The following is a 13,240-nucleotide window of genomic DNA, read 5'->3' as shown; positions in this document are numbered from 1 at the left end:
CCCCTACCAACAAAAAGACCGGCAGACGACACAAATGTAAGTAAGAAAAAGATCCTCCCCTAAGAGGGTGGGTGGAATAGAATAACTGACTTCCCGAATGTATGTGGACACGACTGAGACAAACAGCATTCCCCTCATTAACACGCTCACATAGTCCTTGGATCTATGTTCACAGTCATAGTGCTCAGTGAAATACTGATAATGATCAAAGAACACTTAGATTTTACGTTCTGTAAATTTTGACGTTGTCAAAATTGTGACTCTTATAGATCTTAAATTAAGTGTTCGATTTTTAGGCGAATGCGTTTCAAATGCTAGACTTCTTGGAATTGCAACTTCTTGGATGTTACGTTAAAGTGTTATAAACCAATTACTATTGTTACCTACAAGTTTTATATTTTATGCCTATGCCACCGGTTGGCTGATTTCTACATATTTTTCATATTTTATTGACGTTACTGTTAAAGTCGAAAGCATCTGTGGCAAGTTAGAACTGTGGGTGATAATTGGGGGGGGGGGGGGGGGGGGAAGACAATTACAAACGGTAAACCGATCCCTAGACCCTGAACGGATCCCTGCTTGCCTGTTGTGAGGATACGAGATTTCCCAGATCGTGTGAACCCAACGTTCTTGGAAATAAATGATTCTGTTGATTGAAGGTAAAATCTCGCATGAATAAGCTTTATTAGCAGAGGGTCTGTTCGTTTGTTCATCTGGAAAATGGTCCAGAAGTTAAAAGCTTAATTATTATGTAGGAGTATTGATCAAAGAGCATGTCTTGTTTCGTATTTTTTTTTCTTTTTAGTCTGAGATATTCCGCATGCATGAGCTCCGCAGAGTCCCAAGAATGTTAAAACTGCAACTGGCTTCATGACATGCAAAGCAATCGGAAGTGGCATAGAACCTTCTGCTCAAACGATGGCGTCAACGAATACCAACGACCAGAAGATTATGATAATAATAATGATAATAATAATAATAATAATAATAATGTAAATATGATGTATAGATGCTCTAGTTTGTCAAAAAAAGTACGAGATGTACCTATCTGCTTAACCACTGATCACATTTTTTAGTTAAAATCGTAATAAAAGTGCCGGCCGATGTGACGAGCGGTTCTAGGCGCTTCAGTCTGGAACCGCGCGACTGCTACGGTCGCAGGTTCGAATCCTGCCTCAGGCATGGGCGTGTGTGATGTCCTTAGGTTAGATAGGTTTAAGTAGTTCTAAGTTTTAGGGGACTTATGACCTCACAAGTTAAGTCCCATAGTACTCAGAGCCATTTGAGCCATAATAAAAGTTTTCCTATAAACTGGAATTGATGAGTACTAGTTTTGGTAAAAGTTAAATTCTTCTACTGACATAAGAAAAATTATCAACGAGTCGAGGGTTCGGAGACTTCTTGTAGCTGAAGACTAGCGACGAGGCAGTTTATAAATTAACTGAACCCTCGCACCGTACGACTGGAATTGTTGTTTGAAGAACATTATGAAAAATTTCATTCCCCATCCGAGGCGAGGTGTTAGAGTAGTTAACATGTATTATGAAATCTAGTCGTGAACTGCAAATACGATATTACATCAGCTTTGTGGTTTACTATAGACATACGAAAATTTGCACCGGACCGGGACTCGAACCCGGATTTCCTGCTTATCGCGAGCGGTCGCCTTAACGAATCACAACGCCTGGGACGCAGCCACTACGACATATGGAATTTATGATCGGTCCGGAAGGTATGCACGGATGACCGCAGTGCTTACGGCGACTGCTCCCGATAAGCGCAAGATCCGGCTTCTAGTCTCGGTCTGGCACAAATTTTCGTGGTATACCATACAGCTGATGTAAAAATTCGCAGTTGGCGAGTACCTTTCATAATTTACCACGGCTGTAGATCGTTATGATTAACTGTTTCTTCAAACATTCACGAATGTCTGAAGCCCATTTGCATCGAACGATACAGACACTATGAAATACAGATATTGCACTAGCTGTGTTAATAAACAGACTCTCTTATTCTGAAGGAGCAAAGTTCAAAACCCGTCCACCCACCCAGATGAAGAGTGTCCGTTGACGATATTAATCACACCTTAGTTGAACACTTAAACTTCGGCTACCGTAGCAAAATCTTTTATCGGACGAGTGTGATAAAAATTGGTAAAACACTGAAAAGATCAAAACACCATAAAAGTTATGCACTCAAACTCTTACTCTCTTTCCATCTCTGCCTATCTGTCTGACATGAGGCGCAACACGCCTGCAACCTAAAAACTTAGACGAGAATTCATACACAAAATTTCAGAAATGGAACCACATTCGTCACGCTGCCCGCTATGGTTCAGTTCAATCGATCAATAGGGATGCTGGAATGGATCCCCAAAAACGTCTCGGACAATGCCTTCCCCCTCCTCATCAGAATTGAGCACCATTTCGACCTAATCCTCGACAGGACGTCAAAGCCTAATGTTTCCTCATTTCTTCCATACTACACTCCTGGAAATGGAAAAAAGAACACATTGACCGCGGTGTGTCAGACCCACCATACTTGCTCCGGACACTGCGAGAGGGCTGTACAAGCAATGATCACACGCACGACACAGCGGACACAACAGGAACCGCGGTGTTGGCCGTCGAATGGCGCTAGCTGCGCAGCATTTGTGCACCGCCGCCGTCATTGTCAGCCAGTTTGCCGTGGCATACGGAGATCCATCGCAGTCTTTAACACTGGTAGCATGCCGCGACAGCGTGGACGTGAACCGTATGTGCAGTTGACGGACTTTGAGCGAGGGCGTATAGTGGGCATGCGGTAGGCTGGGTGGACGTACCGCCGAATTGCTCAACACGTGGGGCGTGAGGTCACCACAGTACATCGATGTTGTCGCCAATGGTCGGCGGAAGGTGCACGTGCCCGTCGACCTGGGACCGGACCGCAGCGACGCACGGATGCACGCCAAGACCGTACGATCCTACGCAGTGCCGTAGGGGACCGCACCGCCACTTCCCAGCAAATTAGGGACACTGTTGCTCCTGGGGTATCGGCGAGGACCATTCGCAACCGTCTCCATGAAGCTGGGCTACGGTCCCGCACACCGTTAGGCCGTCTTCCGCTCACGCCCCAACATCGTGCAGCCCGCCTCCAGTGGTGTCGCGACAGGAGTGAATGGAGGGACGAAAGGAGACGTGTCGTCTTCAGCAATGAGAGTCGCTTCTGCCTTGGTGCCAATGATGGTCTTATGCGTGTTTGGCGCCGTGCAGGTGAGCGCCACAATCAGGGCTGCATACGACCGAGGCACACAGGGCCAACACCCGGCATCATGGTGTGGGGAGCGATCTCCTACACTGGCCGTACACCTCTGGTGATCTTCGAGGGGACACTGAATAGTGCACGGTACATCCAAACCGTCATCGAACCCATCGTTCTACCATTCCTAGACCGGCAAGGGAACTTGCTGTTCCAACAGGACAATGCACGTCCACATGTATCCCGTGCCACCCAACGTGCTCTAGAAGGTGTAAGTCAACTACCCTGGCCAGCAAGATCTCCGGATCTGTCCCCCATTGAGCATGTTTGGGACTGGATGAAGCGTCGTCTCACGCGGTCTGCACGTCCAGCGCGAACGCTGGTCCAACTGAGGCGCCCGGTGGAAATGGCATGGCAAGCCGTTCCACAGGACTACATCCAGCATCTCTACGATCGTCTCCATGGGAGAATAGCAGCCTGCATTGCTGCGAAAGGTGGATATACACTGTACTAGTGCCGACATTGTGCATGCTCTGTTGCCTGTGTCGATGTGCCTGTGGTTCTGTCAGTGTGATCATGTGATGTGTCTGACCCCAGGAATGTGTCAATAAAGTTTCCCCTTCCTGGGACAATGAATTCACGGTGTTCTTATTACAATTTCCAGGAGTGTATAATCTATTAGGCAACATGTACCCACATTTATGGTCAATAAGATGCGGGGATATGCTACCATCTTCAAATTGTGCAAAAATGGCTCTGAGCACTATGGGACTTAACATCTGAGGTCATCAGTCCACTAGACCTTAAAACTACTTAAACATACCTAACCTAAAGACGGCACATAAATCCATGCCTGAGGCAGGATTCGAACCTGAGACCGTAGCAGCAGCGCGGTTCCGGACTGAAGTGCCTAGAACCGCTCGGCCACAACGGCATGCAAATTTTGCACACATCTTCATACAAACGCTAGAAGAAATACTGATATCCTACGTCATTGGCATCAGAATTAATAACAAAATTGGGATTTTTTAGAACTTATTGTGATGGAGCTGTTTTGGAGTGTAAATAGTTGTGAAAGAAATTTTTATCATTTGTATTCGTAAGCCAAATAGTGTAGAATTAGGAGTGTAAAGATATTGCAAAACAGTATCTGCGCAAATGTCACAATTTAAATACCAAATCCCCTCACAATGTTTCGTGGAGTGAGGGAATGTGACACAAGTAAATGACGACATGATCAATTGAACAAATACAGCGCTCACGCTTGTTGAGTTTTTCTTTTTCAGTTTTGATCTCAGGAAGTGAAGAATCTACATACAGCACTGTACAGTTTATACCCTGAACCTCCCTTTTGGGCATAGTCTTCAGATCGGACGATGGTATTCCGTAATTGTTCAATTCCGGCAATCAAGACGGGAAAATATGAAAGTTCGTACTGACACTGCTGATGCTGCTCCACCTGAGAGATGGGGACGTTAGTCTCTCCTTCCAGAGGAGTAGGCTATGTGTTGGCACCAGGTTTCCCTCCCTCCCTCCCTTACTGCCACTATTTATAGGCAGCAAACACTCGTATTCACTTGAGACAGCATTTCATAAAAGGCACTTCAAACAGGTCGGATTATGGTATTACCTGTATTCATGAGGAAGGAAGCAAACTTAAGGTTTCCACGTAAATTTTATTTGTCTTGATCGAAAGATAGTATTCAGGTTTCGACTGCCACACAATCACCGTTAGATCATTACAACTTAGTTACAACAGGCAGTGGTTCAAAAAATAGGCTCTGATAACTATGGGACTTAACAGCTGAGGTCATCAGTCCCCTAGAACTTAGAACTACTGAAACCTAACTAACCTAAGGACATCACACACAACCATGCCCGAGGTAGGATTCGAACCTGCGACCGTAGCGGTCGCGCGGTTCCGGACTGAAGCGCCTAGAACCGCTCGGCCACACCGGCCGGCCAACGGGCAGTGGTTGTCAAGATAATCCAAACCTCTCTTCAGAATTCTATTTTGCGAGCAAGGCAAATTTTAGAATGATTATTCAGGACGCTTGCCCTATAACTTAACTATGTCGAAGTTTATTATCCTCTCCTAGGTATAGCGACAGCAAGATAATAGAGATTAGGAAGCTTACAGAAGTATACAACATTCTTCCGTTGTTCAATACGGGAAATGAATAGGAGAGAAACTTGTAATATTGATACGATGTACCCTCAGCCATGTATTGTATAGTGGCTTATGGAGTATTTTCGTAATCGCAGACTAATGTTTAAGTCCGGTAGATGATGAGGTCATTGGATATAGAGCATAAGATCAGAATGCGGAAGAGTCAAGGAAATCGATTGTGTCCTTTCCAAAGGGACCATCCCGGCATTTGCCTCAAGCTAATAAAGAAAAGTACAGGAAACCTACGACGGCTATTCGGGTGGTAAGGTCCGCCGCGTGGGATTAGCCTAGAGGTCTCAGGAGCTGCAATCATGGAGTGTGCGGCTGGTCTCGGCGGAGGTTCATAATCCTCCCTCGGGCATGGGTGTGTGTGTTTGTCATTAGGACAATTTAGGTTAAGTAGGGTGTAAGCTTAGGGACTGATGACGTTAGCAGTTAAGTCCCATAATTTTTTTTTTAAAGTAAAGTCCGATAGGCCGCGAAATGGGAACGACAGTGAAAATCCGATGAAGCTTTGCACTGATGTCTCTAGAATGCCTTCGATTGTGTCACGTCTCACGCCGCTGTTTTTAGTTCTAAGCACACAGCGAGTACCTAAATATGCCTAGACCAATAGTCTCTCCCGCCAAGTATGGGTGGCCGCTGCGAGGTTTCGCCTGATGTCACACAACCCCACATAACAGACCTGTCATGCGTCTCCTTCTTCATGACAGTTCTTGGCTACACACTGCAGGGGCAGTGAGGACACCCCTGCAGCGTTTTCGATGGGAAGTGTTTGATCTCCCACCCTACAGCCCGTACGTTGCTTCCTCTGAAGTGCATCTCTGCTCACGTGAACCTCTGGCTATGAAAAATACATTTTAGTGCGGACAATGAGCTACAGACCAGCAGAGAGAAGTGGAAGAGGGGTGAGGAGGCGGGGGGGGGGGGGGGGGGGCGGGAGCACAGGCGGCTGCCTTCCATGACAAGGGTACTTGAAAGCCGGTACAACGCTACGACATATGTCTGGGTCGGAACGGCGACTATGTAGAGACGCAGCTAGAACGTGTAGCAAACTGTTGCAAATAAAACACGTTTGATTTTCATTTTGGTTTCCACTTCGCTAACGAGCAGACCTTACTTTCCCAATAGTCCTCGCAAGTTCGTTAACACAGATAGTTGTTATGTTATAGTGTGCAATCATATATTTGTTTATGCTGATATGAACACGGTATTACACCGCAACTAAGTTCGTTTTGCTTTAGTAGGCCTACCCGACACCGGTTGCCACTGTAGATAGGTTCTCAATAAAACGACTTTCCTTCTGCATCCTGCTGTTTTCAAGACTTCTCTGCTCTGAGGGATGCTCGGTTTTTGTCCAGCTCATAACTGCTAAATTATCTTTTCGTCCATTTTAAATGTGATTCGTATGAAGGACATTTGAAAAAAACACCATACTCGGAACTTTTCGCATGTCATTCTTTCTGGCATACTAAGCTCTAGTTCTGCCCAAGACATAGTTTTTGCATCGTTAGCCTCTTTTTAAGATCATTAAGCCACTGCGCATGGGGAGGTAGCTGCGTTTTCACAGGCATAGGGGAACGAATCAAAACTGTGTTGAAACAACTAACCCATTATCCGTTTGGAGTAATTTCCTTAAATTCATAAAAACGTAGCAGCATGATTGAATTAACAGGTCTCCATTCACTTCGTCTGCGTTTTATGAGTTGTACATTTTTCCCTTGATTGCAGAGTAATACTTTGTATTGTATCACGACCAAACTGCATAAAATTACTTTTATATTCGTTTGTTAATTTGTATTGACGTATGACGACTGCTGCGTGTATAGATGGAAAAGTCTTCGAAACGCGACGTGTAAACTGAAACAGCACAAAGGAGATTGGAGGTACTTTTGTAATGATAAAATTCTGAGTATACGCAGTTTCCCCCTCTGTTCGATAAAACCACTGTAATGCAATTTTCGAAGCTTGTGCAAGATAACTTATTAGGTAGAGCTATTTAAAGCAAGAAACCTACAGTTGCTTTGTGCTTGCTGTATTTGACCTTGCTTGTATTTGCTGGTTTTCGTACGCAAGTCAAGAAGAAATTAGATAAGATTGTTTCACGAAGAAATAATGTTAGAGTGAACAATAATTCAGCACTGAATAAAGTACCTTCATTTGAAGCTATTTTTGAGCTGAAAATTGACCTTGCGTTAAGTAAGGCAATTCACATTTTGCAACAAAATCACGGATGTATGCTTGATTAATGGGCATACCAGCTACGCCAAGCTGGTGTTCGCGTCATTACCTGCTCCTTAACGAGAAATTTTAATACTGTATACTGTAATAAATGGCACGGGAATTACAGTTGACGTATGAACTCTCGTAGTAAACAGGTTATGTCGGTCTGACTGGCCCGTAATCACCGTCTGGAGTCGAGACAAGTTGTCTACTGCAAGCGACTGTTGCGGATTCGATTTACGCATCAATTATTAAGTCACAACAAATTAATTATCTGTGTTACATCAAAATTTCTAGCAGTAGAAGTGTAGCAGCACTAGATGTTCACAATTTTAACAAACAAATGCCAATCAAATAAATTAGTCACCAGCAATAAATAAAGGAAGCTTCTGTTTGCAACTTGCGACGGAATTCCAACCATTTATTTCAATAAAGAAAAAGTTGTGTTCCTATTTCTGTAAAAATTGAAGGTGAGTTTGTCATGCCAGGAGATGCAGAGAGGTATAGTCGCGTAAGGACAAGAGGGTTGCTTGAGTATCATTTGATTGAACGGTAAAGAGTATTGTGAAAATAATAAATTTTGTATAGGTAGTGTCTCAAAGCTCGGAAATACTAGAAGGTAGTAATATTTGCAAACAACGAAGAGCTGCTAATGAAATAAACCTTTACTCACTACCGGTAATCGTCAGGTAACACAAAGTTATTTACACCAGCCGCTATGATGTAGTTCTGACTGCGACATCAAAAAAATAAAATAAGAACCATCCTGTGGCAACGAAAATGCGACCAATAGCAAAATGCATTAATACAGCGTCTATCTCCAGGTTCTATGCTGGCGTACGAAGTGCACTGTGCATGCAGTTTATGACGCAGAATGCTTTTCACTTTACCTTTTGACGCCACAGTGAGAACGACACTGTACAGAGTGATTAGAATAATTTTATGTTACCTACTGATGGTCGAGCCAGCACGCCCTCGTACAAGAAGAAAGTCTGGGTCAGCTATGAGTAAACCAAGAAACAATCTGCAATGAGTGCTGTAGAGGTTATGATATTTTTGTCTACACACAAGAATGTATTATCGAAAGTGCTGTGGATTCGAATTCATCCACTCGCAGGCAGTTTATTATTGTAAGTGATGGATGTGTCGATATTTCTGACTACATGCAAGCATGTGCTATTGTAAGTGGTGCGGATGTCTTGATCCCTTGTCTCCAAGAAAGCAACTATTATTGTAAGAGTAAAAAACAACTAGCGACTTTCTTCAAATAATGGGAGAATTTTAGTCCATTGCATCACCGTCTTTAAGCTTTTCAGGAAAATCTATAGCATATGATCCTTCTCTTTCCGACGGAACGTCCATCAGTCATCGACGCAGAACAATTTTACAAGGTTAACGAATATGCCGTTGTTAGGGCTCAGGAGAAACACTGCTCTAGAGCGAAGTTGTAAATACGGCGAAGGAATCTGAACTTCTGGACCGCCGTGAGCTGATCAAACGTGTTTTACAGGAAGTCTTCAAATCAGAGTCGCGGTTTCCACAATGAATTCTCTGCGTGAAGAGGATCACGGAGTCCCGGGTTCCATTCCCGGTGGCGTTGGGGATTTTCTCTGCCTGCGGACTGGGTGTTTGTGTTGTCCTCATCATTTCATCATCATCATCGTTACCATTCGTGTCAGTGGCTAGATTGGATTCTGTAAAAATTGGGACTTTGTTCTGGCGCTGGTGACCGCGCAGTTGAGCGCCTCACAAACCAAACATCATCATCATCTGCGTGAGGTGACGCGACGGTTTAAAGGCTGGGTTCGTAATCAGGGGAAATCTGTAGATAGAGGTAACGATCAAGTGTCGGCGAAAGAGCTTGTTTGTCTTTCCACTTTGTTCCAATCGCAGAGGGGCCAGGGACAGAAAGTGCTGTTATCGTGCCGTTTCAGCCAGGCGCTAATGTCTTGTTGCAGTGTTACTGCGCGTTCCGTTTCACCAGTGTGCCAATTCCTTGCCTCGCGCTTACTCTCCGTTGGCGAGAGTACGCGGATGCCAGCAAATATTTTCGGAATCCCCATTGAAGAGCAAGCAGTGGAACTCTGCCAGGCGCTGCCCGGGAGACGCACGCCTTTCTTCCGGACTTCTTTAGGCCTCCGAGGCCATTAATCGCATAGTTTTCATTCTATCTAAAACAAAAACTTCAACAGAGGCCACGACTAAGGGAACAGTGCAGGTTCCATCGCGCTACCAGTTCTTTATTAGATACAAGAGAAAGTGAAGATGGGCAGAGCCTCTAGCCTTAGCTATCGTATTTAGCATATACCCGGCCAGCGTTTCGAAAATTTTTACTGGTAGTATCTCGGAACGCCATCAAATGATGTATGTTGTTCGAGTATTAAAAATCGAAATTGCTTCAATATTTCGCTACGTAAAGAAGTTACGGATTTAGATTGCATAACACAGGTCAGAGAGAGAGAGAACGTTAACAAATAACGACAACTGCTTGTTACAGATGTGCGGGAAAAAATAGTTCTTTCATTTGACAGATATTGTATTCAAAACATTTATAAGCCCCTAATCTACATTCGTTTAAAGAATTCACGTCACACAAATGATACATTTCGTTTTCTTTTTTTTAATCAAGTGACTAAAAACTTGACTCCATAATCACACGTAGACAAGAAGATACTTCGAATGAAGGATATAAGATTCTTCCAACAATTCTAAATCGTTTCTTAGAAGAACGATTTCATATTATTAAATGAAAAAGCTATGCATTTTATAAGCAACAGCCTCAGAAAATATAACCAGCAGTAAAAGTAAAGCAAACATTAGGTCTTACAAGAGAAATTTGACATTCTCGTCTCAAGCAGAGCGAAACAAATATCTGACTTGGGTGAAAATGATTGAGCACGAGTATTTTTAGGATATAAGACTGAATTCATTTTCACAGTCTGGACCTGTTCAGGTTTGTTCAATGGATTGTGAGTATCTTTTCTCTTGTGTGAGTTAATATTATCAGTAAATGTGATATCAGCGAAAGGAATCGGTATTTAGTTGCCGCACAAAGCTTAACTGCACAGTGAAATACTACCTCCGGTTACTTTATTTATTTATTATTAGAAAAAGGTATTTGTTTTAATATACAGTCGCAGTTTTTTTTATTTTGCTTACTTGCTACCGGTTCCGGTATACAGTAGGGGCCTACTATCCTCAGTTCATCCTATCATCAAAAAATCACAGTAGATAGTTAAAGACATATTTATACATTATTTTCTCTCTGTGATAGCAAAACGTATGGAACACAGTAGGCGCGAGGGATTAGCCGAGTGGTCTCAGGCGCTGCAGTCATGGACTGTGTGGCTGGTCCCGGCGGAGGTTCGAGTCCTCCCTCGGGCATGGGTGTGTGTGTTCGTCCTTAGGATAATTTAGGTTACGCAGTGTGTAAGCTTAGAGACTGATGACCTTAGCAGTTAAGTCCCATAATATTTGACACACATTTGAACATTCTGAACACAGTAAGACCTTAAATTATATAGGCAGCCTCTTACCTCTGGCACACAACCGTCACTCTAGCTTCCTATGTAAATATGCCAAATACTGAAAATAACAACTCTTATTGCAACAAAGTGGAGGTTACAGCACGTTACCAAGTCTAATACGGTGTAGCAAAAGACTGTGCACACAAAACAGCTCCAGTCGTCTCGGAATCGACAAATACAGGTCCTCTATGGTTATCAAGAGGCTCTTACATCATTCTTCCTCAAAATAATGGTAAGTTCAGGAAACAATGACTGAAGTGGATAGCGACCACGGTACCTCCTCTCCAAAATAGACCGCAAGAGCTCAATGCCGGCCGTAGTGGCCGAGCGGTTCTAGACGCTACAGTGTGGAATCGCGCGACCGCTACGGTCGCAGGTTCGAATCGTGCCTCAGGCATGGATGTGTGTGATGTCCTTAGGTTAGTTAGGTTTAAGTAGTTCTAAGTTCTAGGGGACTGATGACCACAGCAGTTAAGTCCCATAGTGCTCAGAACCATTTGAACCATTTGAACAAGGGCTCAATAATATCGACATCTGGTGACCGTGGCGGCCACAGGAGATGGGACAATTCATCCTTGTGTTCACAAAACCAGTCCTGAAGGTCGCAGGCTGCTTGAGCAGGTACCCCACCGTCTCGGAACGCAGCGTCACCATCGGGGAACAACCGATGGACCACGGCATAGAGCTAATCAGCCAAAATGGTCACATAATCATTCGCAGTAATACGACGGCGCAACCTGCGGGCTTGGCTAGCATCTGCATTTATGATCAAGCATGCATTTCTCACTGTGTTTCGGTGTTCGATATTTTTGTTCAATCCCTGTGTGTGCGTCTAAGGCAATTAATTGGCAGAAACCATGAAAACAAGAGAATTTTAAATAACTGTACATATGCTAACGAAAGTATCTGTGTTCAAACGAGGACCGTTTTTGCAAAACTCGTTTGCGCAAAAAATAAATTTTTCAGGCATAAGCATTTATTTAATAAACAAGCAAGTTTAGCGGGAATATTTTTTACGATTAACAAATTTCGTACACTTCTGAATAGGATACAGCGGGGCTATTCCGCTCACGGGGACAATCAGCCTGAAATAAGGAATGTTACAACAGTGCGCTAGTTCCTCACACAGTTATGCCTTCAGTGTGTCTCATTATCTCTGTGGCGTCGCATGTGGTTGATATAAGGGTGTTTTCTGTTACATTATTGGCAGGTCAGAAGAACAAACTCTAGAGGTAAGCGAATTGTGACGGATTATTGCCATAGTTAAAGAACGCAACCTAATAAATTAAGGTGTACCATGCACAGTAACGGGAATTTTTAAACTCTTATTGTTGCTTGCATAAGAGTAGAGGTTATGCACTGTGTGTATCAACAAATATTGCTGGCTTTTTTCACAAAGGTCTGGTTTGCCGCGTCTTTAGAAATGTCTGCACATGGGACTATTTCGCCCCGTGCACATGCGGCTGCTTCCGCTCAGTGAAATTATTAGTTAAACAGATATTTTACTGCGAAATTCTAGAGAACAAGTTTTTATGTTTTTTTTCGATCTTTCGAACAGAGAAAAGGAAAAAGGCAGGTGCTTCATGGTCCGAGGAAGATGTAACAAGTGCTACAGGCAGCTCCTCTAGATGGTTTCTCGTGGTGTATGTGGGTCGAAAGCTACGAAAAAGGTTTACTTGTGATAAAGGCTTTTGATTTTGACACTGAAATACACTGGAGCGTAATAGCCTTTCGGTTAGGTGGAATAGTCCCACAGGTATTATATATTGCGATTTCTCCCTTCTTCAACGTTTGTTTAATACTTTATTCCTGAAAAGGAATTTAGATCTTTTATATAATGGAATATACTCACGATTAACATAACATAATTGTAATACATTGGCAGATTTCTTGGAAAGTTTCATATCATATTATATAGAACTTACAATTGAAATGAGCGGAATAGCCCCGCTGTACCCACTCGCAGCGATATTATATTCACCATCACCTTCCATATTAACACATGTCTAGTCTTCTACACTCGACGTCCGTTACATGGCGGAAACTGGTAACCAACTCAGTATCAGCTATCACGAACAAATAT

The 13,240-nt window shown here is 43.5% G+C and overlaps 1 protein-coding gene across 3 annotated transcripts in view; it reads right to left on the bottom strand.

Annotated features, from left to right (window-relative positions):
* Positions 1-13,240, bottom strand: part of LOC126356207 (protein sprouty-like) — a 523,717-nt gene that overhangs the window by 134,466 nt on the left and 376,011 nt on the right. The window lies entirely within an intron of this gene.

This window comes from Schistocerca gregaria, chromosome 3 (assembly GCF_023897955.1).
Source record: "Schistocerca gregaria isolate iqSchGreg1 chromosome 3, iqSchGreg1.2, whole genome shotgun sequence".
In the NCBI taxonomy this organism is placed as follows: Eukaryota; Metazoa; Arthropoda; class Insecta; order Orthoptera; family Acrididae; genus Schistocerca; species Schistocerca gregaria.
This window is presented reverse-complemented; position numbering and strand designations above follow the sequence as displayed.